This window comes from Pseudophryne corroboree, chromosome 1, assembly GCF_028390025.1.
Source record: "Pseudophryne corroboree isolate aPseCor3 chromosome 1, aPseCor3.hap2, whole genome shotgun sequence".
NCBI classification, from domain to species: Eukaryota; Metazoa; Chordata; class Amphibia; order Anura; family Myobatrachidae; genus Pseudophryne; species Pseudophryne corroboree.
In genome coordinates, this window is record NC_086444.1 from 57,520,402 (window position 1) to 57,544,793 (window position 24,392).

General features: G+C 49.8%; 1 protein-coding gene across 3 annotated transcripts in view; it reads right to left on the minus strand.

Moving 5' to 3' along the window:
- The window catches only part of RAB27B (RAB27B, member RAS oncogene family), a 450,874-nt gene that overhangs the window by 137,993 nt on the left and 288,489 nt on the right, over window positions 1-24,392 (minus strand). Inside the window, exon 1 of one of the 3 annotated variants that reach the window (XM_063959920.1) lies at window positions 2,874-3,071. The exons of the other annotated variants lie outside the window; for them this stretch is intronic. The gene's annotated coding sequence lies outside the window, so the exon portion shown is untranslated. Of the gene's footprint in view, window positions 1-2,873; window positions 3,072-24,392 lie in introns of those variants that run through there. 3 annotated transcript variants of the gene reach the window in all.

Genomic DNA, 24,392 nt, shown 5'->3' on the forward strand with positions numbered 1-24,392 from the left:
AATGTCAGTATACGGACACCGGCATCCCGAACGGTGGAATGCTGGCAGGGGGGGCGGGCGCAACGAAGCCTCTTGCGGACTCGCTGTGCTCGCCACACCGCCGGTTTGGGTTATATTCTCCCTCTATGGGTGTCGTGGACAGCCATAGAGGGGGGATCCCCTACCTCGCCGGTATACAGGCGGCGGTATGGTAACCCAGTCGGGATCCCGGCGGCGATATTATGACAGCCGTGATCCCGACAAGCGTTATACTGACTGCATACCACCGTACACATCAGAACCAGTTTAATGACGAACGGAACAATCATGTTTCTTCTTTCAGTAGCATAAACGGGTGTGGCTAGCATTATCGCTATGTTTGATGTGCAGCACAACAGACCTAGCAACTGTCACTAGCGGCTGCGGGAGCGCGCAATCACCCGTACACACTTAGCGATGTAGGCGATATGTCTTTCCGAAACAGCAAAGCGGCATAAACATTGCTCCAATGTGTACCCAAAATTATACACACAGGAGTATATTTACTAGTGTGAGTGCCGTGTGACGTCGTTTTTCTTGCATTTTTTCTGCGAAAATGCGGCTTAGACGCAATGTAATGCAATAGGACGCACAAGCAGCTTCTGTTGATTAAAATGATAAGAGGATGCCTATATTCTGTGTGATTGCGGCTGTATCTGCATCCGAAATGAAACGTTACAGTGTGTTCCATGAAAACACTGTAGCAGAGCATTTTGTATGCACATACAGTCGCAGCCACACGCAGAATATAGGGGGTCATTCTGAGTTGATCGCTCGCTAGCTGGTTTTAGCAGCCGTGCAAACGCTATGCCGCCTCCCTCTGGGAATTTATTTTAGCTTAGCAGAAGTGCGAACGAAAGGATCGCACAGCGGCTACAAAATAATTTCGTGCAGTTTCAGAGTAGCTTCAGACCTACTCAGCGCTTGCGATGGATGACTTCAGACTGTTCAGTTCCTTTTTTGACTTCACGAACACGCCCTGCGTTCGCCCAGCCATGCCTGCGTTTTTCCGAACACTCCCTGAAAACGGTCAGTTGACACCCAGAAACGCCCACTTCATGTCAATCACTCTGCAGCCAGTAGTGTGAAACTACATCGGCTGTTGTGAAAGTACGTTGCGCGTGTGCATTGCGCCGCATACGCATGTGTAGAAGTGCCGTTTTTTTTTGCATCATCGCTGCGCAGCGAACATTTTCAGATAGTGATCAACTCGGAATGACCCCCATAGTATAGGCATGCTGCATATCATTTTAATCAGCAGAAGCTGCTTGTGCATCCTATTGCATTACATTGCGTCTAAGCCGCATATTCACAAAAAAACGCAAAAAAAACATGTCACGCGTCACTCACGCGTTATGTGTAACGCGACTTGTAGCGCATGGAGCAAAGTTGTAAGAGGAAACATCTGCATACCTTTTTCTCTTTATGAGTATGGCACCAATAAGCTACAGTATGTTTATCTTAAAATTATTTTATATGTAGTGTTTCTAAAAGTGCGCTAGTATTCATTTTTTTTTTTCTTTTAACCCTAACTGCAGCCAAAACCTAACCCTATCCATAGAATCATGTGGTGACATTTTGGCTGTTGCCATTATGGCATACTTATCCACTGTGCTGGAAAGGCCGGGAGGCTCCCGAAACTCAGCCGCCCAGAAGAGTATTCAAGTTTCCCAGAACCTGTCTGTCACCGCCCACTTCCTGAGTAAAGTTGGCGATCTCGGCGCCCGATGACAGGATTTGCGTTGAGTTGCATCATTTTAGTCACGCCCCTGCATTACAATGCCAGTCATTTCGGTATTATATAGCCATAAAGATGTAATCACCCCGACAATCACCTGCACCGTCCACCTATGCCATGCAAGCCCAGAAAGTCGCCCAGACTGCATTAGGGTGTAATTCTGATTGTCTCCATAATGACTGTATACCAATTTTTTTTCAATCTTTAAACTTCCTACTGCAGGTTTTAGAAATATTTCCAATTCATATATACCGTACTGCCTAGAAGACTTTGCGATTCATCTAATTTATACGGTCAAACAGCATTTATATCACTGTATCACCCAAGTGATAGCAACAACATCCAAATGCAGTTGGAGAAAATGATGTGGGCATCAGAACCCAATATGCGGTAATAAACTAATTGCTATATTGTAGAAAGTACTGCAAAAAAATACAGGCACCTCCCCAAAAATTTTTTAAATGGCGCAGATGCTAGGTTGCGGGAATTTGCCAAAATGCGTCTCATAATGCAGCAACAACGCAGTACAAATACAATAACAGAAGCATGGCAAACACTGCAAGTTACCTATAAGGACTGAAGGCAGCGTAGAATGGCAGACATGCCCTGAACTGGTATTATACCATGCCCACTGCAAATACTTCACGTGTATCTGAAGATCTCCTTCCTGAGAAGATTGATTACACATTAAAAGGCGTCTGGCAATCTTCCTGTGTTTGGTCACGCTGACTTACCTGCGTCTCTCCTGTGCACTGGGCACGTAACGTTTAACGTGGGCACTGCCAGCTGCCTAACAGCTGTTCCTACCGTGCCCGGGGGACACATGTCATAAGCTTCACCCAATGACTGATACGGTTGTCTGCATAATTAAAAAACATGCCGACGCTCCTGTCAGACACACGGGCCTGTGACTGACAGGACTCATTATGAATGTGTTTAAATAACCAGCACATTCCACATCCACTATATAAACTTTTCCTGGAGGAAGGATCCTAATGAGGAAGCACTGGCTGCAGATCCCGGCTGTATCCCAATAGTTGCAGCAGGCACACAGACAATTCCCCCCCCCATCCCTGCATCCCCGCTGGAGTGAATGAGAAATGTCTAAGGAACTTACAGTTTTCGATGCCCGTGCCCTGGTCTTGCAGCACTCCGTCTTCAAGTTCTGTCTGTCCTAGCACCACCCTTGTGGCTGAGAACACAGCAGTGTGGAGGCTTCTATCCCAGCAGTGTATGAAGACGAGAAGGCGTGCCTTTTCAATCTCCACACGGATATGAGGAACTCACCTCAGGCAAATCTTTCTTGTGACTCAACCACATTGCAACCAAATACATACTCTGCTGTGACTGGAAAACCTACGCAGCAACTTGTGTCATTTAACTAGGGTGCTGCTCGGGAATCTCATAAAGGTTATTCTGCGCAATAAAACACACAGAGCAACAATATATCTTAGTGCACTAAACCCCACACACACACACACACACACACACACACACACACACACACACACACACACACAGACATATGGGAGCGTGTAATAATGTGCCCACACAAACATGTATAAAAATATCCGCACGCCACAACATGGAAAGCAGAGGGGGGAATCACATCTGATTCACCGCGTAGCGCTGGAAAGATAATGAAGAACTTAAATGTGGCGTGCGAGCACTCAGGGATGATCAACGTCTTCCGTACGTCGTTTTGAGGGAAATGCAGGATACTTTCATTTGAGAAAGACGATGAAAGCAAATGTAATGCAATTTATATTACAGTGTCAAGCCTTGACGATTGCAGCCTCGAAATTAAATAGCAAAATAACAGTATGAAAGGGGGAGATGCACAGAGGGGTCTATTTACTAAGCCTTAGATGCAGATAAAGTAGCACATAACAGCCATGTCTCAGGCTGTGTTTGAAAATTGACAGTTGGGAGCTGATTGGCTGGTACTTTATCTCCGTCCTCTTCATCTCCATCCAAGACTTAGTAAATAGACCAATAAGCCTTTGAGGGTAATAAAGTGGCGAGAGATAAAGTACCAACCAATCAGCTCCCAACTGTCATGTTACAGGCTGCGTTTAAACATTTTAAATGCTAAAATAACTCATGGGTTACAAAGACATTTTGGCCCAAATGTAATAGAGTGAGAGTTTCAAAAAGTGAGAGATTTGGTAAGGTTTTGCAGTTTTTCTTAAAGTGCCAATCATTTACACAGCAAGATCAACCTGGTTTTGCAGTGTAAATGATTGCCACTTTAAAAAAAATCTGAAAAACCTTACCAAATCTCTCACTTTCTGAAACTCTCACTCTATTACATTTGGGGGGTAATTCCAAGTTGATCGCAGCAGGAAATTTTTTAGCAGTTGGCCAAAACCATGGCCCTCATTCCGAGTTGTTCGCTCGGTAATTTTCTTCGCATCGCAGCGATTTTCCGCTAATTGCGCATGCGCAATGTTCGCACTGCGACTGCGCCAAGTAAATTTGCTATGCAGTTAGGTATTTTACTCACGGCATTACAAGGTTTTTTTTTCGTTCTGGTGATCGTAATGTGATTGACAGGAAGTGGGTGTTTCTGGGCGGAAACTGGCCGTTTTATGGGTGTGTGTGAAAAAACGCTGCAGTTTCTGGGAAAAACGCGGGAGTGTCTGGAGAAACGGGGGAGTGTCTGGCCGAACGCTGGGTGTGTTTGTGACGTCAAACCAGGAACGACAAGCACTGAACTGATCGCAGTTGCCGAGTAAGTCTGGAGCTACTCAGAAACTGCTAAGAAGTGTCTATTCGCAATTCTGCTAATCTTTCGTTCGCAATTTTACTATGCTAAGATTCACTCCCAGTAGGCGGCGGCTTAGCGTGTGCAAAGCTGCTAAAAGCAGCTTGCGAGCGAACAACTCGGAATGACCACCCATGTGCACTGCAGGGGGGGCAGATATAACATTTGTAGAGAGAGAGAGATTTGGGTGGGGTGTGTTCAATCTGCAATCTAATTTGCAGTGTAAAAATAAAGCAGCCAGTATTTACCCTGCACAGAAACAAAATAACCCACCCAAATCTAACTCTCTCTGCACATGTTATATCTGCCCCCCCTGCAGTGCACATGGTTTTGCCCAACTGCTAAAAAATTTCCTGCTGCGATCAACTTGAAATTACCCCCTTGGCCCTTTACTTCTGCTACATGTGTCCAGCCTCATCTTACCTGTGATTATTATCAATCGTGGAACGATTGCCATGACTAGTGTGCCTGTGAACGTGCACTGCGTACGCACCCGCCCCCCACGGGATTGCATGGTGCGTAGTCACAATCGTGATGCGTACGCACATGCAAATCGTTCGTAGGTAAGATAAGGGGGGGACACATCTGTAAGTCACTTCAGTCCACCCTGAGCTCCCCCATCCCATTCCCGCTATACTTACCGGTCCTCCTGTCCGTTCCTGCAGGATGGTGGTCATGCATCTGGCTCTAGCAGTGGCAGATGTTGGGGAGAGCCCCCCCCCCTCACTGCGCATTATTACATGGATATGTCCCCTGAGAGTGGAAGGTAGGATCCGCCGGGGTTTATTTAGTACTGGGATTCTTAACCCATCATTCGCTACCAATGATATGAGCTGCTTGTGGTGAAGCCCCAGAATGACTCACTTAGGAAAGGGATGGGGGGGGGGGGGGGGGGGGGGAGATTTAAAAAACTGGTGCACAGGTACTTTAAACATACAAAACACCAAACACAATTACAATAGTATTCTACACTGTGGTACAAAACTGACAGAAACTGGTGCAATGGTTGCTAAGAGTTACAGCACCTCACCATTAACTAGCATTGATTTTCTTAGTAATCCCCCTATTGAACTAGTATATCTTGGTAACACAGAGCATTGGATCCCAAACTGGGTCCCGTGGGGCACTTGCAGGGTGCCCTGGGTTAGTGGTTCCGGACCTATACACAAATCTGCACGTCAGAGAGGCACAGAGACAAATATTGATGGAGTTTATACGGACGGGGTGATATGTAAAAGTAGAATTTGGTTCACACAGAAGCGCAACCTGTTGCAAGACACTAAAACATTATATTAGAGGTACTGGCTGGTACATGCAAGGTGGTGACCCGCAGAGACAAAAAATGTTGTTCTTCAAAGTAAACAATGTCAGGTATTTATTCCCCTCTGGCATTCATCGCCCGGTTTCTGAAAGAGACAAATACTGCAGGTTATAGCCTTCAGCAATGCCCCAGGTGTAAAGCAGACTGGCTGGTCGGATCGGAATTCTCAAAATGCAACACAGATGGGTGTGGGGATCCCTACCTCTTCTGTATTCTTCTTACTGTATTATTTCTGCAAAGAAATCTCATCTGCCGGGAGACTTATAGGACATAATTACAGATGTGTCCGTAAGGAGAGCGAAATGACTGCATAGGAATAGAGAGAGTTAAACCTCCTGTGAGGGGTGGACCTAGCTGTGAGGAAAAGTACAGCCCATGGTAGAGAGGGGAGGGTTCAGTATATATAGCGACTGCTAGGCCAGCTTGGTCTCTCTTGCTGCTGAATTGCCTTCCCGCCCTCCCACCCTGTTTGGTAGAGGTTCTGGCACGGAGTGCCTTGGCTTTGAATTGTTAGTATGGTTTTATCGTTGGCTATTTGTTGGCGGAAAAGAACGGCAGGTTGTAGTTTGTCTTGTTAGTTGCAGTGATTTACAGTTTGGTGTGGTTTAGGTGCACTCACCTCCATTGACTTTTAAGGCCGCTTGACCACCCGTCCGGGGGCAGCGTCATCACCCATCAGGGTGGGTAGTCACCGTGGGGGTCTGAGTCGGGCACCTATTACCTATTTTATAGTTTGTGTTAAAATTAGGATAGTTTGGAAATTTAATGTTTTGAGGTTATCGTCAGTTGAATATAGGCGTTCTTTTTTCTGCCACCATATGCCGGCTGAATCGGCATGTTAACTAAAATTTTCATTTTACAGGTTTTCTAATGGTTAGGGTACAATAAATAGCTAACAATTTTCTGCCAAATTCAAGTCTCCGTGTCATTATTTCTTGGTATTAAAGGTACTGAATGCTTTACTTTTGAATAAGGGGTCCACACATTATCATTAGGAGGTTTATAAAATCACCAGGTGAGTTATACCTGCCATCTGAAAGGTGTTGGCCGCTACATTACCTGCCAAGCAACTAAACAAGTCACCTGTTCAGAGAGGTGCGAGGTCGAACTGCTCTGATGATAGAACTGTGGGCCTAATTCAGACCTGATCGTAGCTGCACGCCTACGATCAGTTACTCAGGCATGCGGGGGGACGGCCAGCACAGGGCTAGGCCCTAACCCCCCCCGTCAATCAGGCAGAGGCGATTGCAGGGCTGAGATTGCCATCAGCTGTCCAGCATGTGCGCAGTTGAGACCTGCAACGATCAGGTCTGAATTAGGCCCCGTATTCTAAATTTCATATGCCGGCTGCAAACGAAAGGCTTATGCGAGTAGCAGCCCGTATTCTGAGTCTCTGCGGCTCAGGCCTCTGTCCGCCCGAGCACTTACACCTACCCCATACTGAGTGCAAGAGATGCGACTCAAACAGGCGTCTGCTAGACATATGCACAACTCAGAATATATTGTAACTATGGCAACATGTCTACTTTACGTTATCTTCCATGCATACACCTATTTGACGGGTAGGGAGGAACGACTCAGATGCACCTGACACAGAATTGCCAGGGGATATGTAAAGATGTGTATTTATACTGCGGTGTATATGCAGTTTGCAGAAAAATCACTATATGTGGCTGCATTAGACCTTGCGTGCAGAATCGGGCCCTTAATGTACATAGCAAAGCTGAACTGTGTCATATCCAAGGGCAACTAAGGCAAGCACTGCTGGGCTTAAGTAAAACTCTTAGGTGTGCATGTAAAGTACAAAACGATAACTGAAAATTGCCTGCAGGTTGAATCTCTTTTACTAATGGTCATTGTGGTCCTTACAACGTAGGGACGTGGAAACCAGTATGGGATGTGGAAACCAGTAAGATGATTAAAAGCTGCTCACAGGGAGGTTAGTATCTATCCAGCACCGGAAACTAACACATGGAGAATACAATTTGCCAAGGGTCCCAGTATAATCAAAGGGGCTCCCTAAAATTCTTGGCCACGAAACCAGAGAAAATAAAATAAGAATTTACTCACCGGTAATTCTATTTCTCGTAGTCCGTAGTGGATGCTGGGAACACCGTAAGGACCATGGGGAATAGCGGGCTCCGAAGGAGGCTGGGCACTCTAGAAAGATTTATGACTACCTGGTGTGCACTGGCTCCTCCCACTATGACCCTCCTCCAAGCCTCAGTTAGGACACTGTGCCCGGACGAGCTGACATAATAAGGAAGGATTTTGAATCGCGGGTAAGACTCATACCAGCCACACCAATCACACCGTACAACTCGTGATACTATATCCAGTTTGACAGTATGAAAACAACTGAGCCTCTCAACAGATGGCTCAACAATAACCCTTTAGTTAGCAATAACTATTTACAAGTATTGCAGACAATCCGCACTTGGGATGGGCGCCCAGCATCCACTACGGACTACGAGAAATAGAATTACCGGTGAGTAAATTCTTATTTTCTCTGACGTCCTAGTGGATGCTGGGAACTCCGTAAGGACCATGGGGATTATAGCAAAGCTCCCAAGCGGGCGGGAGAGTGCGGATGACTCTGCAGCACCGAATGAGAGAACTCTAGGTCCTCCTCAGCCAGGGTATCAAATTTGTAGAATTTTGCAAACGTGTTTGCCCCTGACCAAGTAGCTGCTCGGCAAAGTTGTAAAGCCGAGACCCCTCGGGCAGCCGCCCAAGATGAGCCCACCTTCCTTGTGGAATGGGCATTCACAGATTTTGGCTGTGGCAGGCCTGCCACAGAATGTGCAAGCTGAATTGTACTACAAATCCAGCGAGCAATAGTCTGCTTAGAAGCAGGAGCACCCAGCTTGTTGGGTGCATACAGGATAAACAGCGAGTCAGATTTTCTGACTCCAGCCATCCTGGAAACATATATTTTCAGGGCCCTGACAACGTCTAGCAACTTGGAGTCCTCCAAATCCCTAGTAGCCGCAGGCACCACAATAGGCTGGTTCAGGTGAAACGCTGACACCACCTTAGGGAGAAACTGGGGACGAGTCCTCAATTCTGCCCTATCCATATGGAAAATCAGATAAGGGCTTTTACATGATAAAGCCGCCAGTTCTGACACTCGCCTGGCTGAAGCCAAGGCCAATAACATGACCACTTTCCACGTGAGATATTTTAGATCCACAGTTTTTAGTGGCTCAAACCAATGTGATTTTAAGAAACTCAACACCACGTTGAGATCCCAAGGTGCCACAGGAGGCACAAACGGGGGCTGAATATGCAACACTCCTTTCACAAATGTCTGAACTTCAGGTACTGAAGCTAGTTCTTTTTGAAAGAAAATCGACAGAGCCGAGATCTGTACTTTAATGGAGCCTAGTTTTAGGCCCATATTCACTCCTGCTTGCAGGAAATGCAGAAATCGACCTAGCTGAAATTCCTCTGTAGGGGCCTTTTTGGCCTCGCACCATGCAACATATTTCCGCCATATGCGGTGATAATGCTTTGCCGTAACATCTTTCCTGGCTTTTATAAGCGTAGGAATGACTTCTTCCGGAATACCCTTTTCCTTCAGGATCCGGCGTTCAACCGCCATGCCGTCAAACGCAGCCGCGGTAAGTCTTGGAACAGACAGGGCCCCTGCTGTAGCAGGTCCTGTCTGAGCGGTAGAGGCCACGGGTCCTCTGAGAGCATCTCTTGAAGTTCCGGGTACCACGCTCGTCTTGGCCAATCCGGAACCACGAGAATTGTGTTTACTCCTCGCTTTCTTATTATTCTCAATACCTTTGGTATGAGAGGCAGAGGAGGGAACACATAAACCGATTGGTACACCCACGGTGTCACTAGAGCGTCCACAGCTATCGCCTGAGGGTCCCTTGACCTGGCGCAGTATCTTTTTAACTTTTTGTTGAGGCGGGACGCCATCATGTCCACCTGTGGTTTTTCCCAACGGTTTACCAGCATCTGGAAAACTTCTGGATGAAGTCCCCACTCTCCCGGGTGGAGGTCGTGTCTGCTGAGGAAGTCTGCTTCCCAGTTGTCCACTCCCGGAATGAACACTGCTGACAGTGCTAGTACATGATTCTCCGCCCATCGGAGAATTCTTGTGGCTTCTGCCATCGCCATCCTGCTTCTTGTGCCTCCCTGTCGATTTACATGGGCGACTGCCGTGATGTTGTCTGACTGGATCAGCACCGGCTGGTGTAGGAGCAGGGATTTTGCTTGACTTAGGGCATTGTAAATGGCCCTTAGTTCCAGAATATTTATGTGAAGGGAAGTCCCCTGACTCGACCATAGTCCTTGGAAGTTTCTTCCCCGTGTGACTGCCCCCCAGCCTCGAAGGCTGGCATCCGTGGTCACCAGGACCCAGTCCTGTATGCCGAACCTGCGGCCCTCTAGAAGATGGGCACTCTGCAGCCACCACAGTAGAGACACCCTGGTTCTTGGAGACAGGGTTATTAAGCGATGCATCTGAAGATGCGATCCGGACCATTGGTCCAACAGGTCCCACTGAAAGATTCTGGCATGGAACCTGCCGAAGGGAATTGCTTCGTAAGAAGCTACCATCTTTCCCAGGACCCGCGTGCAGTGATGCACCGATACCTGTTTTGGTTTCAGGAGGTCTCTGACTAGAGATGACAACTCCCTGGCTTTCTCCTCCGGGAGAAACACTTTTTTCTGGACTGTATCCAGAATCATACCCAGGAACAGTAGCCGTGTCGTCGGAACCAGCTGTGACTTTGGGATATTCAGAATCCAGCCGTGCTGGTGCAGCACTTCCTGAGATAGTGCTACTCCCACCAACAACTGTTCCTTGGACCTCGCCTTTAGTAGGAGATCGTCCAAGTACGGGATAATTAAAACTCCCTTTTTTCGAAGGAGTATCATCATTTCCGCCATAACCTTGGTAAATACCCTCGGTGCCGTGGACAGTCCAAACGGCAGCGTCTGGAATTGGTAATGGCAATCCTGTACCACAAATCTGAGGTACTCCTGGTGAGGATGGTAAATGGGGACATGCAAGTAAGCATCCTTGATGTCCAGGGATACCATGTAATCCCCCTTGTCCAGGCTTGCAATAACCGCCCTGAGCGATTCCATCTTGAACTTGAATTTTTTTATGTATGTGTTCAAGGATTTCAAATTTAAAATGGGTCTCACCGAACCGTCCGGTTTCGGCACTACAAATAGTGTGGAATAGTAACCCCGGCCTTGTTGAAGTAGGGGTACCTCGATTATCGCCTGCTGGGAATACAGCTTGTGAATTGCCGCTAGCACCGCCTCCCTGTCTGAGGGAGCAATCGGCAAGGCAGATTTTAGGAACCGGTGGGGTGGAGACGCCTCGAATTCCAGTTTGTACCCCTGAGATACTATTTGAAGGATCCAGGGATCCACCTGTGAGCGAGCCCACTGATCGCTGAAATTCTTGAGGCGGCCCCCCACCGTACCTGGCTCCGCCTGTGGAGCCCCACCGTCATGCGGCGGACTTGGAAGAAGAAGCGGGGGAGGACTTTTGCTCCTGGGAACCTGCTGTTTGTTGCAGCCTTTTTCCCCTACCTCTGCCTCTGGACAGAAAAGAACCGCCTTTTCCATGCTTGTTTTTCTGGGTCCGAAAGGACTGAACCTGATAAAATGGCGCCTTCTTAGGCTGTGAGGGGACATGGGGTAAAAATGCTGACTTCCCAGACGTTGCTGTGGAAACTAGGTCCGAGAGACCATCCCCAAATAATTCCTCACCCTTATACGGCAAAACTTCCATGTGCCTTTTAGAATCTGCATCTCCTGTCCACTGGCGAGTCCATAAGCCTCTCCTAGCAGAAATGGACAATGCACTTACTTTAGATGCCAGCCGGCAGATTTCCCTCTGTGCATCTCTCATATATAAGACTGAGTCTTTGATATGGTCTATGGTTAGCAGGATCGTGTCTCTGTCTAATGTGTCAATATTTTCTGACAGTTTATCTGACCACGCAGCGGCAGCACTGCACATCCATGCTGACGCAATAGCTGGCCTAAGTATAATGCCTGAGTGTGTGTATACAGACTTCAGGATCGCCTCCTGCTTTCTATCAGCAGGTTCCTTGAGGGCGGCCGTATCCGGAGACGGTAGTGCCACCTTTTTAGACAAACGTGTGAGCGCTTTATCCACCCTAGGAGGTGTTTCCCAACGTGACCTATCCTCTGGCGGGAAAGGGAACGCCATTAGTACCTTCTTAGGAATTACCAATTTTTTTATCAGGGAAAGCCCACGCTTCTTCACACACTTCATTTAATTCATCTGATGGGGGAAAAACTACGGGTAGTTTTTTCTCCCCAAACATAATACCCTTTTTAGTGGTACCTGTATTTATATCAGAAATGTGTAACACCTCTTTCATTGCCTCAATCATGCAGTGAATGGCCTTAGTGGGCATCAGGTTAGACTCATCGTCGTCGACACTGGTGTCAGTATCAGTGTCGACATCTGGGTCTGCGGTCTGAGGTAGCGGGCGTTTTAGAGCCCCTGATGACCTGTGAGACGCCTGGACAGGCACGAGCTGAGAAGTCGGCTGTCCCACATTTGGCATGTCGTCAAATTTCTTATGTAAGGAGTCTATACGTGCACTCATTTCTTTCCATAAGCTCATCCACTCAGGTGTCTGCCCCGCAGGGGGTGACATCCCTTCTAAAGGCATCTGCTCCGTCTCCACATCATTATCCTCATCAAACATGTCGACACAGCCGTACCGACACACCGCACACACACAGGGAATGCTGCAACAGAGGACAGGACCCACAAAAGCCCTTTGGGGGGACAGAGTGAGAGTATGCCAGCACACACCAGAGCGCTATATAATGCAGGGACTAACTGAGTTATGTCCCCTATAGCTGCTTTTTTTATATAAATGTATACTGCGCCTAAATTTAGTGCCCCCCCTCTCTTTTTTACCCTTTTCTGTAGTGTAGACTGCAGGGGAGAGCCAGGGAGCTTCCTTCCAGCGGAGCTGTGAGGGAAAAATGGCGCCAGTGTGCTGAGGGAGATAGCTCCGCCCCTTTTCCGCGGACTATTCTCCCGCTTTTTCCTATATTCTGGCAGGGGTATTTTCCACATATATAGCCTCTGGGGCTATATATTGTGGTATTTTTGCCAGCCAAGGTGTTATTATTGCTTCTCAGGGCGCGGCGCCCCCCCCCCCCCCCCCCCCAGCGCCCTGCACCCTCAGTGACCGGAGTGTGAAGTGTGTGTGAGGAGCAATGGCGCACAGCTGCAGTGCTGTGCGCTACCTTGGTGAAGACTGATGTCTTCTGCCGCCGATTTTCCGGACCTCTTCTTGCTTCTGGCTCTGTAAGGGGGACGGCGGCGCGGCTCCGGGACCGAACACCAAGGCTGGGCCTGCGGTCGATCCCTCTGGAGCTAATGTTGTCCAGTAGCCTAAGAAGCCCAAGCTGGCTGCAAGCAGGCAGGTTCGCTTCTTCTCCCCTTAGTCCCTCGCTGCAGTGAGCCTGTTGCCAGCAGGTCTCACTGAAAATAAAAAACCTAATTTCTATACTTTCTTTCTAAAGGCTCAGGAGAGCCCCTAGTGTGCATCCAACCTCAGCCGGGCACAAAATCTAACTGAGGCTTGGAGGAGGGGCATCGTGGGAGGAGCCAGTGCACACCAGGTAGTCATAAATCTTTCTAGAGTGCCCAGCCTCCTTCGGAGCCCGCTATTCCCCATGGTCCTTACGGAGTTCCCAGCATCCACTAGGACGTCAGAGAAATAAATAAAAAATATACATCTGCACTAAATAAATGACTCTCCAAAACCGCTGCCCACCACTTTATTGATTCAAGTTCTGTCCAAAAACAAGCTGGGTATATTTTGTCGACATTCATAATGTTGACATGAGAATGTCGACAGAATTGTAGTGTCATCATGTAGCAAGTTGACATTGACTGTACTGACGTTCACATTGATGAAACGTCTACATAATTAGAATGTCGGTATAGCGTTCCTGGTGATCCAGCATTGACTTACCTTGTTCCGCAGGTCTGGAGGCTCCAGCACTGTGTTCCGGCAGTCGTCGGATGGTTCTAGACAGCTCATCCTACAGCAGTTACGGCAGTGGCGAGTAACGCTAACCCCTAACCCTCCACCTGCAGACTAACCCTATCTTTCCCCCTCCACCCCCAGTCTAAGCCCTCCCCTCCCACAGCCTATCCCATTCTGAGAATGTTGGCATTTCACATGTCGACATTGTGCAGATGTTGTCATGTTTCGTGTCAAAATTTCAGCAATGTCGACACCATCATTGTGGACATTTTGTTGTTGACATTTTGAGTTAAGCAGAGCAAAGGTAATCCCACTGAATCACAGGAGAGTCACCTGAGTAGCTCATCCTGTAGGGAACAGATTGTGTTTTCCGGACAGAGATTGTAATGAGTTGGAGAGAGTATAACAGTTGTGTGGGATGGATTCAGTATAATATCGCGATGGACGGGATACCGGCGGTCAGAATACCGACAGCGGCTTCCTGACCATCGGAATCCTGACACACCCTAGAAAGTACCCTAACCAGACGCGTAACTAGGGTTTTCGGAGCCCAGGGCAAGATGAAGAGTGCCCCCCCCCCCCCCCCCGGAAAAAAACAACAACACACACACAGAAAAAGAAGTATGTGCAATGGGCGCGGCCACACACCAGAAGGGGTGTGGCCACTGAAAATGGGGCGTGCCAACATGACTATCACCTACCCCTTGTGTCGTCTCTCAGCACACCCTTCATTCAATTTTTGCACAGTATGCATGCAGAGTCCCCTTTTTACACAGTGCCAGATACACAATTGCCCCACAGTGCCAGATACTCAGTGCCCCACAGTGTCAGATCCACAGTGCCAGATACAATGCACCACAGTGCCAGATACAATGCCGCACAGTGCCAGATACAATGCCCCACAGTGCCAGTTACAATGCCCCACAGTGCCAGTTACAATGCCTCACAGTGCCAGATACATGCCCCAGTGCCAGTTACATGCCCCACAGTGCCAGTTTTAATGCCCCACAGTGCCAGTTACAAAGCCCCACAGTGCCAGATACAATGCCCCACAGTGCCAGATACAATGCCCCACAGTGCCAGATACAATGCCCCACAGTGCCCCACAGTGCCAGTTACAATGCCCCACAGTGCCAGATACATGCCCCACAGTGCCAGATACATGCCCCAGTGCCAGTTACATGCCCCACAGTGCCAGTTTTAATGCCCCACAGTGCCAGATACAAAGCCCCACAGTGCCAGATACAATGCCCCACAGTGCCAGATACAATGCCCCACAGTGCCAGTTACAATGCCCCACAGTGCCAGTTACAATGCCCCACAGTGCCAGTTACAATGCCCCACAGTGCCAGTTACAATGCCCCACAGTGCCAGATACATGCCCCACAGTGCCAGATACATGCCCCACAGTGCCAGTTACAATGCCCCACAGTGCCAGTTACAATGCCCCACAGTGCCAGTTACAATGCCTCACAGTGCCAGGTACATGCCCCAGTGCCAGTTACATGCCCCACAGTGCCAGTTACAATGCCCCACAGTGCCAGTTACATGCCCCACAGTGCCAGATACATGTCCCACAGTGCCAGTTTCAATGCCCCACAGTGCCAGTTTTAATGCCCCACAGTGCCAGTTACAATGCCCCACAGTGCCAGATACAATGCCCCACAGTGCCAGATACAATGCCCCACAGTGCCAGTTACAATGCCCCACAGTGCCAGTTACAATGCCCCACAGTGCCAGGTACATGCCCCACAGTGCCAGTTACAATGCCCCACAGTGCCAGATACAATGCCCCACAGTGCCAGATACAATGCCCCACAGTGCCAGTTACAATGCCCCACAGTGTTAGTTACAATGCCCCACAGTGCCAGTTACAATGCCCCACAGTGCCAGATACATGCCCCACAGTGCCAGTTACAATGCCCCACAGTGCCAGTTACAATGCCCCACAGTGCCAGTTACAATGCCTCACAGTGCCAGTTACAATGCCTCACAGTGCCAGATACATGCCCCAGTGCCAGTTACAATGCCCCACAGTGCCAGTTACATGCCCCACAGTGCCAGATACATGTCCCACAGTGCCAGTTTCAATGCCCCACAGTGCCAGTTTTAATGCCCCACAGTGCCAGTTACAAAGCCCCACAGTGCCAGATACAAAGCCCCACAGTGCCAGATACAATGCCCCACAGTGCCAGATACAATGCCCCACAGTGCCAGTTACAATGCCCCACAGTGCCAGTTACAATGCCCCACACTGCCAGTTACAATGCCCCACAGTGCCAGATACATGCCCCACAGTGCCAGTTACAATACCCCACAGTGCCAGTTACAATGCCCCAAAGTGCCAGTTACAATGCCCCACAGTGCCAGATACAAGACTCCCCCCCCCCCCCCCCCGCCGCTTACTTCAGTCAGGAACGTCATCACCGCTTCCCTCTGCTATGTGAGGCGAGGAGAGCGCAGCGCCTCTCCTGCCCCTCAACGCTCCAGGTCTCCGGCGGCGGCTATATTAAATGTGGCGCCGGTTTGTTAGCCACTCAGAACTCGCGGACCGGCAGCCAATCAGGAGCCGGTCCGCAAGCTCTGATTGGCTAACGCCGCCGGAGACCGGACACACACGCAGCGCCGCTTGCAGCGCGGTAGTGAGCACATTGAGGGGCAGGAGAGACGCTGCGCTCTCCTCCCCTCACATTGCAGCGGGTCGGGGGCAAGTGGGCATGATGCCCTGGCCGCCGGCGGCGCCCCCCCTCTGCTGGGCTTGCCAAGGTGCCCAGGGCACATGCCCCACTCGCCCTGCCTTAGTTACGCCTCTGACCCTAACCCTCCCAAGTGGTGCCTAACCCTAACCCTCCCTTTCCTGCTGTCTAAAGGGCCCTACACACTGGCGGATTAGCCCTGCATGCTAATATGGACGATATTGTTCATATTGGCTTGCAGGTATAAACGAGCCGGCACCAACGATGAACGACCGTGGGGCTGCGTATCGTTCATCGTTGGTGCCTAACCCTAACTCTCCCTTCCCTGCTGTCTAACCCTAACCCTCCCTTCCCTGCTGTCTAACCCTAATCCTCCCTTCCCTGCTGTCTAACCTAACCCTCCCTTCCCTGCTGTCTAACCCTAACCCTCCCTTCCCTGCTGTCTAACCCTAACCCTCCCTTCCCTGCTGTCTAACCCTAATCCTCCCTTCCCTGCTGTCTAACCCTAACCCTCCCTTCCCTGCTGTCTAACCCTAATCCTCCCTTCCCTGCTGTCTAACCCTAACCCTCCCTGCTTGGTGCCTAACCCTAACCTCCCCTTCTAAGTCAAACCCTCACCCTCCCTCCCTGGTACCAAACCCTAACCTTCCCGTCCATGCATTCTAACCCTAACCTCCCCCCCCTTCTAGTGCCTAAGCATAACCCCCCCTCCGCGATGTATTAAGCCTGGAGAAGTGATAAAGCAGTGATAAGGGGAATGAGATAATGCACCAGCCAATCATTACGGGTTTGAAAAAATAAGAATTTACTCACCGGTAATTCTATTTCTCGTAGTCCGTAGTGGATGCTGGGAACTCCGTAAGGACCATGGGGAATAGCGGGCTCCGAAGGAGGCTGGGCACTCTAGAAAGATTTATGACTACCTGGTGTGCACTGGCTCCTCCCACCATGACCCTCCTCCAAGCCTCAGTTAGGACACTGTGCCCGGACGAGCAGACATAATAAGGAAGGATTTAGAATCCCGGGTAAGACTCTTACCAGCCACACCAATCACACCGTACAACTCGTGATACTATATCCAGTTTGACAGTATGAAAACAACTGAGCCTCTCAACAGATGGCTCAACAATAACCCTTTAGTTAACAATAACTATTTACAAGTATTGCAGACAATCCGCACTTGGGATGGGCGCCCAGCATCCACTACGGACTACGAGAAATAGAATTACCGGTGAGTAAATTCTTATTTTCTCTAACGTCCTAGTGGATGCTGGGAACTCCGTAAGGACCATGGGGATTATACCAAAGCTCCCAAACGGGCGGGAGAGTGCGGATGACTCTGTAGCACCGAATGAGAGAACTCCAGGTCCTCCTCAGCCAGGGTATCAAATTTGTAGAATTTTGCAAACGTGTTTGCCCCTGACCAAGTAGCTGCTCGGCAAAGTTGTAAAGCCGAGACCCCTCGGGCAGCCGCCCAAGATGAGCCCACCTTCCTTGTGGAATGGGCATTTACAGATTTTGGCTGTGGTATGCCTGCCACAGAATGTGCAAGCTGAATTGTACTACAAATCCAGCGAGCAATAGACTGCTTAGAAGCAGGAGCACCCAGCTTGTTGGGTGCATACAGGATAAACAGCGAGTAAGAGTTTCTGACTCCAGCCGTCCTGGAAACATATATTTTCAGGGCCCTGACAACGTCTAGCAACTTGGAGTCCTCCAATTCACTAGTAGCCGCCGGCACCACAATAGGCTGGTTCAGGTGAAACGCTGACACCACCTTAGGAAGAAATTGGGGACGAGTCCTCAATTCTGCCCTATCCATATGGAAAATCAGATAAGGGCTTTTACATGATAAAGCCGCCAATTCTGACACTCGCCTGGCTGAAGCCAAGGCCAATAACATGACCACTTTCCACGTGAGATATTTTAGATCCACGGTTTTTAGTGGCTCAAACCAATGTGATTTTAAGAAAACTCAACACCACGTTGAGATCCCAAGGTGCCACAGGGGGCACAAACGGGGGCTGAATATGCAGCACTCCTTTCACAATGCCTGAACTTCAGGTACTGAAGCTAATTCTTTTTGAAAGAAAATCGACAGAGCCGAGATCTGTACTTTAATGGAGCCTAGACTTAGGCCCATATTCACTCCTGCTTGCAGGAAATGTAGAAATCGACCTAGTGGAAATTCCTCTGTTGGGGCCTTTTTGGCCTCGCACCATGCAACATATTTCCGCCACATGCGGTGATAATGCTTTGCCGTAACATCTTTCCTGGCTTTAATAAGCGCAGGAATGACTTCTTCCGGAATACCCTTTTCCTTCAGGATCCGGAGCTCAATCGCCATGCCGTCAAACGCAGCCGCGGTAAGTCTTGGAACAGACAGGGCCTCTGCTGAAGCAGGTCCTGTCTGAGCGGCAGAGGCCATGGGTCCTCTGATATCATTTCCTGAAGTTCCGGGTACCAAGCCCTTCTTGGCCAATCCGGAACCACGAGTATCGTTCTTACTCCTCGCCATCTTATTATTCTCAGTACCTTTGGTATGAGAGGCAGAGTAGGGAACACATAAACCGACTGGTACACCCACGGTGTCACTAGAGCGTCCACAGCTATCGCCTGAGGGTCCCTTGACCTGGCGCAATATCTCTTTAGCCATTTGTTGAGGTGGGACGCCATCATGTCCACCTGTGGCCTTTCCCAACGGTTTACCAACAGCAGGAAGACTTCTGGATGAAGTCCCCACTCTCCCGGGTGTAGGTCGTGTCTGCTGAGGAAGTCTGCTTCCCAGTTGTCCACTCCCGGAATGAACACTGCTGACAGTGCTAGTACGTGATTTTCCGCCCATCGGAGAATCCTTGTGGCATTGCCATCCTGCTTCTTGTGCCGCCCTGTCGGGTCACATGGGCGACTGCCGTGATGTTGTCTGACTGTATCAGTACCGGCTGGTTTTGAAGCAGGGGTCTTGCCTGACTTAGGGCATTGTAAATGGCCCTCAGTTCCAGAATTTATATGTAGGGAAGTCTCCTGACTTGACCATAGGCCCTGGAAGTTTCTTCCCTGTGTGACTGCTCCCCAGCCTTGAAGGCTGGCATCCGTGGTCACCAGGACCCAGTCCTGTATGCCGAAACTGCGGCCCTCTAGAAGATGAGCACCCTGCATCCACCACAGTAGAGACACCCTGGTCCTTGGAGACAGGGTTATCATTTGATGCATTTGAAGATGCGATCCCGACCACTTATCTAAGAGGTCTCACGGGAAGGTCCTCGCATGGAACCTGCCGAATGGAATTGCTTCGTATGAAGCCACCATTTTTCCCAGGACTCGTGTGCAACGATGCACCGATACCCTTTTTGGTTTTAGGAGGTCTCTGACTAGAGATGACAGCTCCTTGGCTTTCTCCTGCGGGAGAAACACTTTTTTCTGTTCTGTGTCCAAAATCATCCCCAGGAACAGTAAGCGAGTGGAAGGAACCAGCTGTGACTTTGGAATGTTCAGAATCCAGCCATGCTGTTGTAGCACCTCCTGAGATCAGAGGCGGAACTACCGGCAGTGCAAGCAGTGCACTGCACTGGGGCCCGCCTCTGTCCAGGGGCCCAAGCATGTAATGAGTCAAACTGACTCATTACATGCCGCTGTGCGCTGCGGGCAACCGCTGCCCGCAGCGCACAGCCGCCCGGCGAGGAGAGGAGCAGCGGCACGGACGGGGGAAGGAGGAGGGAGGTGGAGGAGGGAGCCGCAGCAGCGCTTTGTTACTGGTGGAGGCGCTGCTGCTACTGCTCCTCTGCTTCCCTATAGGCTGTCTTCCGAGAACAGCCTATAGGGAAGCAGAGGAGCAGCAGCAGCAACGCCTCCACCAGTAACAAAGCGCTGCTGCGGCTCCCTCCTCCACCTCCCTCCTCCTCATTCTCTACTGCCCGGGAATCGTCGTCTGACGCAGCTGCACCGAGGAGCCTGAGCCGGCGGAGAGGGTAAGTATAATTCTTCTTTCTTTCTTTCTTTATTTTTCTCTTTTTCTTTCTTTATTTTTTTACTTTCTTTCTTTCTTGGGCCTGCCTGCTGCAATGTGTAAAAATGGGGGACTGCCTGCCGCTATGTATAAAAAGGGGGGAATGCCTGCCGCTATGTATAAAAAGGGGGAATCAGCCTGCCGCAATGTGTAAAAATGGGGGACTGCCTGACGTAATGTGTAAAAAGGGGGAATCAGCCTGCCGCAATGTGTAAAAAGGGGTAATCTGCCTGCCGCTATGTGTACAAAGGGGTAATCTGGCTGCCGCAATGTGTACAAAGGGGAAATCTGCCTGCCGTAATGTGTAAAAATGGGGACGCTGTCTGCCGCTATGTGTAACAAGGGCACGCTGTCTGCCGTTATGTGAAAAAAGTGTACGCTGTCTGCCGCTATGTGTAACAAGGGCACGCTGTCTGCCGTTATGTGTAAACAGTGTACGCTGTCTGCCGTTATGTGTAACAAGGGCACGCTGTCTGCCGTTATGTGTAAAAAGTGTACGCTGTCTGCCGCTATGTGTAACAAGGGCACGCGGTCTGCCGTTATGTGTAAAAGGGCACGCTCTCTGCCGTTATGTGTAAAAAGGGCACGCTGTCTGCCGTTATGTGTAAAAAGTGTACGCTGTCTGCCGTTATGTGTAACAAGGGCACGCTGTCTGCCGTTATGTGTAAAAAGTGTACGCTGTCTGCCGTTATGTGTAACAAGGGCACGCTGTCTGCCGTTATGTGTAAAAAGTGTACGCTGTCTGCCGCTATGTGTAACAAGGGCACGCGGTCTGCCGTTATGTGTAAAAGGGGCACGCTGTCTGCCGTTATGTGTAAAAAGTGCACGCTGTCTGCTGTAATGTGTAAAAAGAGGAATCTGTCCGCTGTAAGGTGTAAAAGGGTCTCTACCTGGTGTAGTGGTGCTACTGTGCGACGTAATTTGAATAATGGAGACTACTGTGTACCGTTTTATGAAATGGTATTATTTTGTGGCCACACCCCTTCCCCATGAAGCCACGCCACTATGTATTTTTGCGCGCGCCTACGGCGCGCACTGCCCGTTTTGCATGCAGGGGTGGGGCTCCGATGCCGTTTCTTGCACACAGTGCTAAAATGTCTAGTTACGGCACTGTTGCTAGGTATCCATTTCTCTGGCCCTGAGCAGGTCCCCCTCACCAGATCCTCTCCAGGGGTGAGGGGGTGGACCTGGATGGGATGTGTGTGTGTGGGGATATGTGGGGGGGGGGGGCCAAAGCATTTTGTCGCACCTGGGCCCACCGCTCGCTTGTTCCGCCACTGCCTGAGATAGTGCTACTCCGACCAGTAACTGCTCCCTGGACCTTGCCTTTATAAGGAGATCATCCAAGTATGGGATAAATAAAAACTCCCTTTTTTTTTTTTTTTTGAAGGAGTATCATTATTTCTGCCATTACCTTGGTAAACACCCTCGGTGCCGTGGACAGTCCAAACGGTAGTGTCTGGAATTGGTAATGGCAATCCTGTACCACAATCTGAGGTACTCCTGGTGAGGAAGGTAAATAGGGACATGCAGGTAAGCATCTTTGATGTCCAGGGATACCATGTAATCCCCCTCGTCCAGGCTTGCAATAACCGCCCTGAGCGATTCCATCTTGAACTTTGTTATGTAAGTGTTCAAGGATTTCCATTTTAAAATGGGTCTCACCGAACCGGCTGGTTTCGGTACCACAAACAGTGTGGAATAGTAACCCCGTCCTTGTTGAAGTAGGGGCACCTTGACTATCACCTGCTGGGAATACAGCTTGTGAATTGCCTCTAGCACAGCCTCCCTGCCTGAGGGAGTTGTCGGCAAGGCAGATTTGAGTAAATGGCGGGGGGGAGACGCCTCGACTTCCAGCTTGTACCCCTGAGATACTACTTGAAGGATCCCGGGATCCACCTGTGAGCGAGCCCACTGATCGCTGAAATTTTTGAGGCGGCCCCCCACCGTACCTGGCTACGCCTGTGGAGCCCCCTCGTCATGCGGTGGACTCAGAGGAAGCAGGGGAAGAATTTTGATTCTGGGGACTGGCTGCTGGTGCAGCTTTTTTTCCCTCTTCCCTCGTTTGACCCGCCTGCTTTTTTGAAGCCGAAAGGACTGTACCTGATAATACAGTGCGTTTCTTAGGCTGTGAGGAAACCTGAGGTAAAATATTTTCATCCCAGCTGTTGCTGTGGATACGAGGTCCCAGAGACCATCCCCAACCAACTCCTCACCCTTATAAGGCTCTATGTGCCTTTTAAAGTCAGCATCACCTGTCCAGTGTCGGGTCTCCAATACCCTCCTGACAGAATGGACATTGCAATAATTCAGGATGCCAGCCGGCAAAATATTCCTCTGTGCATCCCTCATATATAAGACGACGTCTTATGTTCGCAAAATAGTATCCCTGTTTGAAAGGGGTACAGACCACGCTGCAGCAGTCTGCAGGTCTCAGTCTAGTACCGGAGTGTGTAATTACAGACTTCAGGATAGCCTCCTGCTATTTATCAGCAGGTACCTTCAAAGTGGCCGTATCCTAAGACGGCAGTGCCACCTTGACAAACGTGTGAGCGCCTTATCCACCCTAGGGGATATCTCCCAGCGTAACTTATCCTCTGGCGGGAAAGGGTACGCCATCAGTAACTTGTTAGAAATTACCAGTTTCTTATCGGGGAAACCCACGCTTTTTCACACTTCATTCACTCATTTGATGGGGGAACAAAACACTGCCTGCTTTTTCTCCCCACACATAAAACCCTTTGTTTTTAGTGGTACTTGGGTTAATGTCAGAAATGTGTAACACATTTTATATTGCCGGAATCATGTAACGGATGTTCCTAGTGGATTGTGTATATGTCTCAACCTCGTCGACACTGGAGTCAGACTCCGTGTCGACATCTGTGTCTGCCATCTGAGGGAGCGTTGATGGCCTTTGAGACGTCTGGGCAGGCGCGGGCTGAGAAGCCGGCTGTCCCATAGCGGTTACGTCATCCAGCCTTTTATGTAAGGAGTTGACACTGTCGGTTAATACCTTCCACCTATCCATCCACTCTGGTGTCGGCCCACAGGGGCGACATCTCATTTATCGGCATCTGCTCCGCCTCCACATAAGTCTCCTCATCAAACATGTCGACACAGCCGTACCGACACACCGCACACACACACAAGGAATGCTCCAATGAGGACAGGACCCACAAAAGCCCTTTGGGGGGACAGAGTGAGAGTATGCCAGCACACACCAGAGCGCTATATAATGCAGGGACTAACTGAGTTATGTCCCCTATAGCTGCTTTTATATAATTTATACTGCGCCTAAATTTAGTGCCCCCCCTCTCTGTTTTAACCCTGTTCTGTAGTGCAGACTGCAGGGGAGAGCCAGGGAGCTTCCCTCCAACGGAGCTGTGAGGGAAAAATGGCGCCAGTGTGCTGAGGAGATAGGCTCCGCCCCTTTTTCGCAGACTTTTCTCCCGCATTTTTATGGAATCTGGCAGGAGTTAATATACATCCATATAGCCCTGGGGGTTATATGTGATGTATTTTTGCCAGCCAAGGTGTTTATATTGCTGCTCAGGGCGCCGCCCCCCAGCGCCCTGCACCCATCAGTGACCGGAGTGTGTGGTGTGCATGAGGAGCAATGGCGCACAGCTGCAGTGCTGTGCGCTACCTTGGTGAAGACTGATGTCTTCTGCCGCCGTTTTTCCGGACCTCTTCTTGCTTCTGGCTCTGTAAGGGGGACGGCGGCGCGGCTCCGGGACCGAACACCAAGGACTGGGCCTGCGGTCGATCCCTCTGGAGCTAATGGTGTCCAGTAGCCTAAGAAGCCCAATCCGGCTGCAAGCAGCC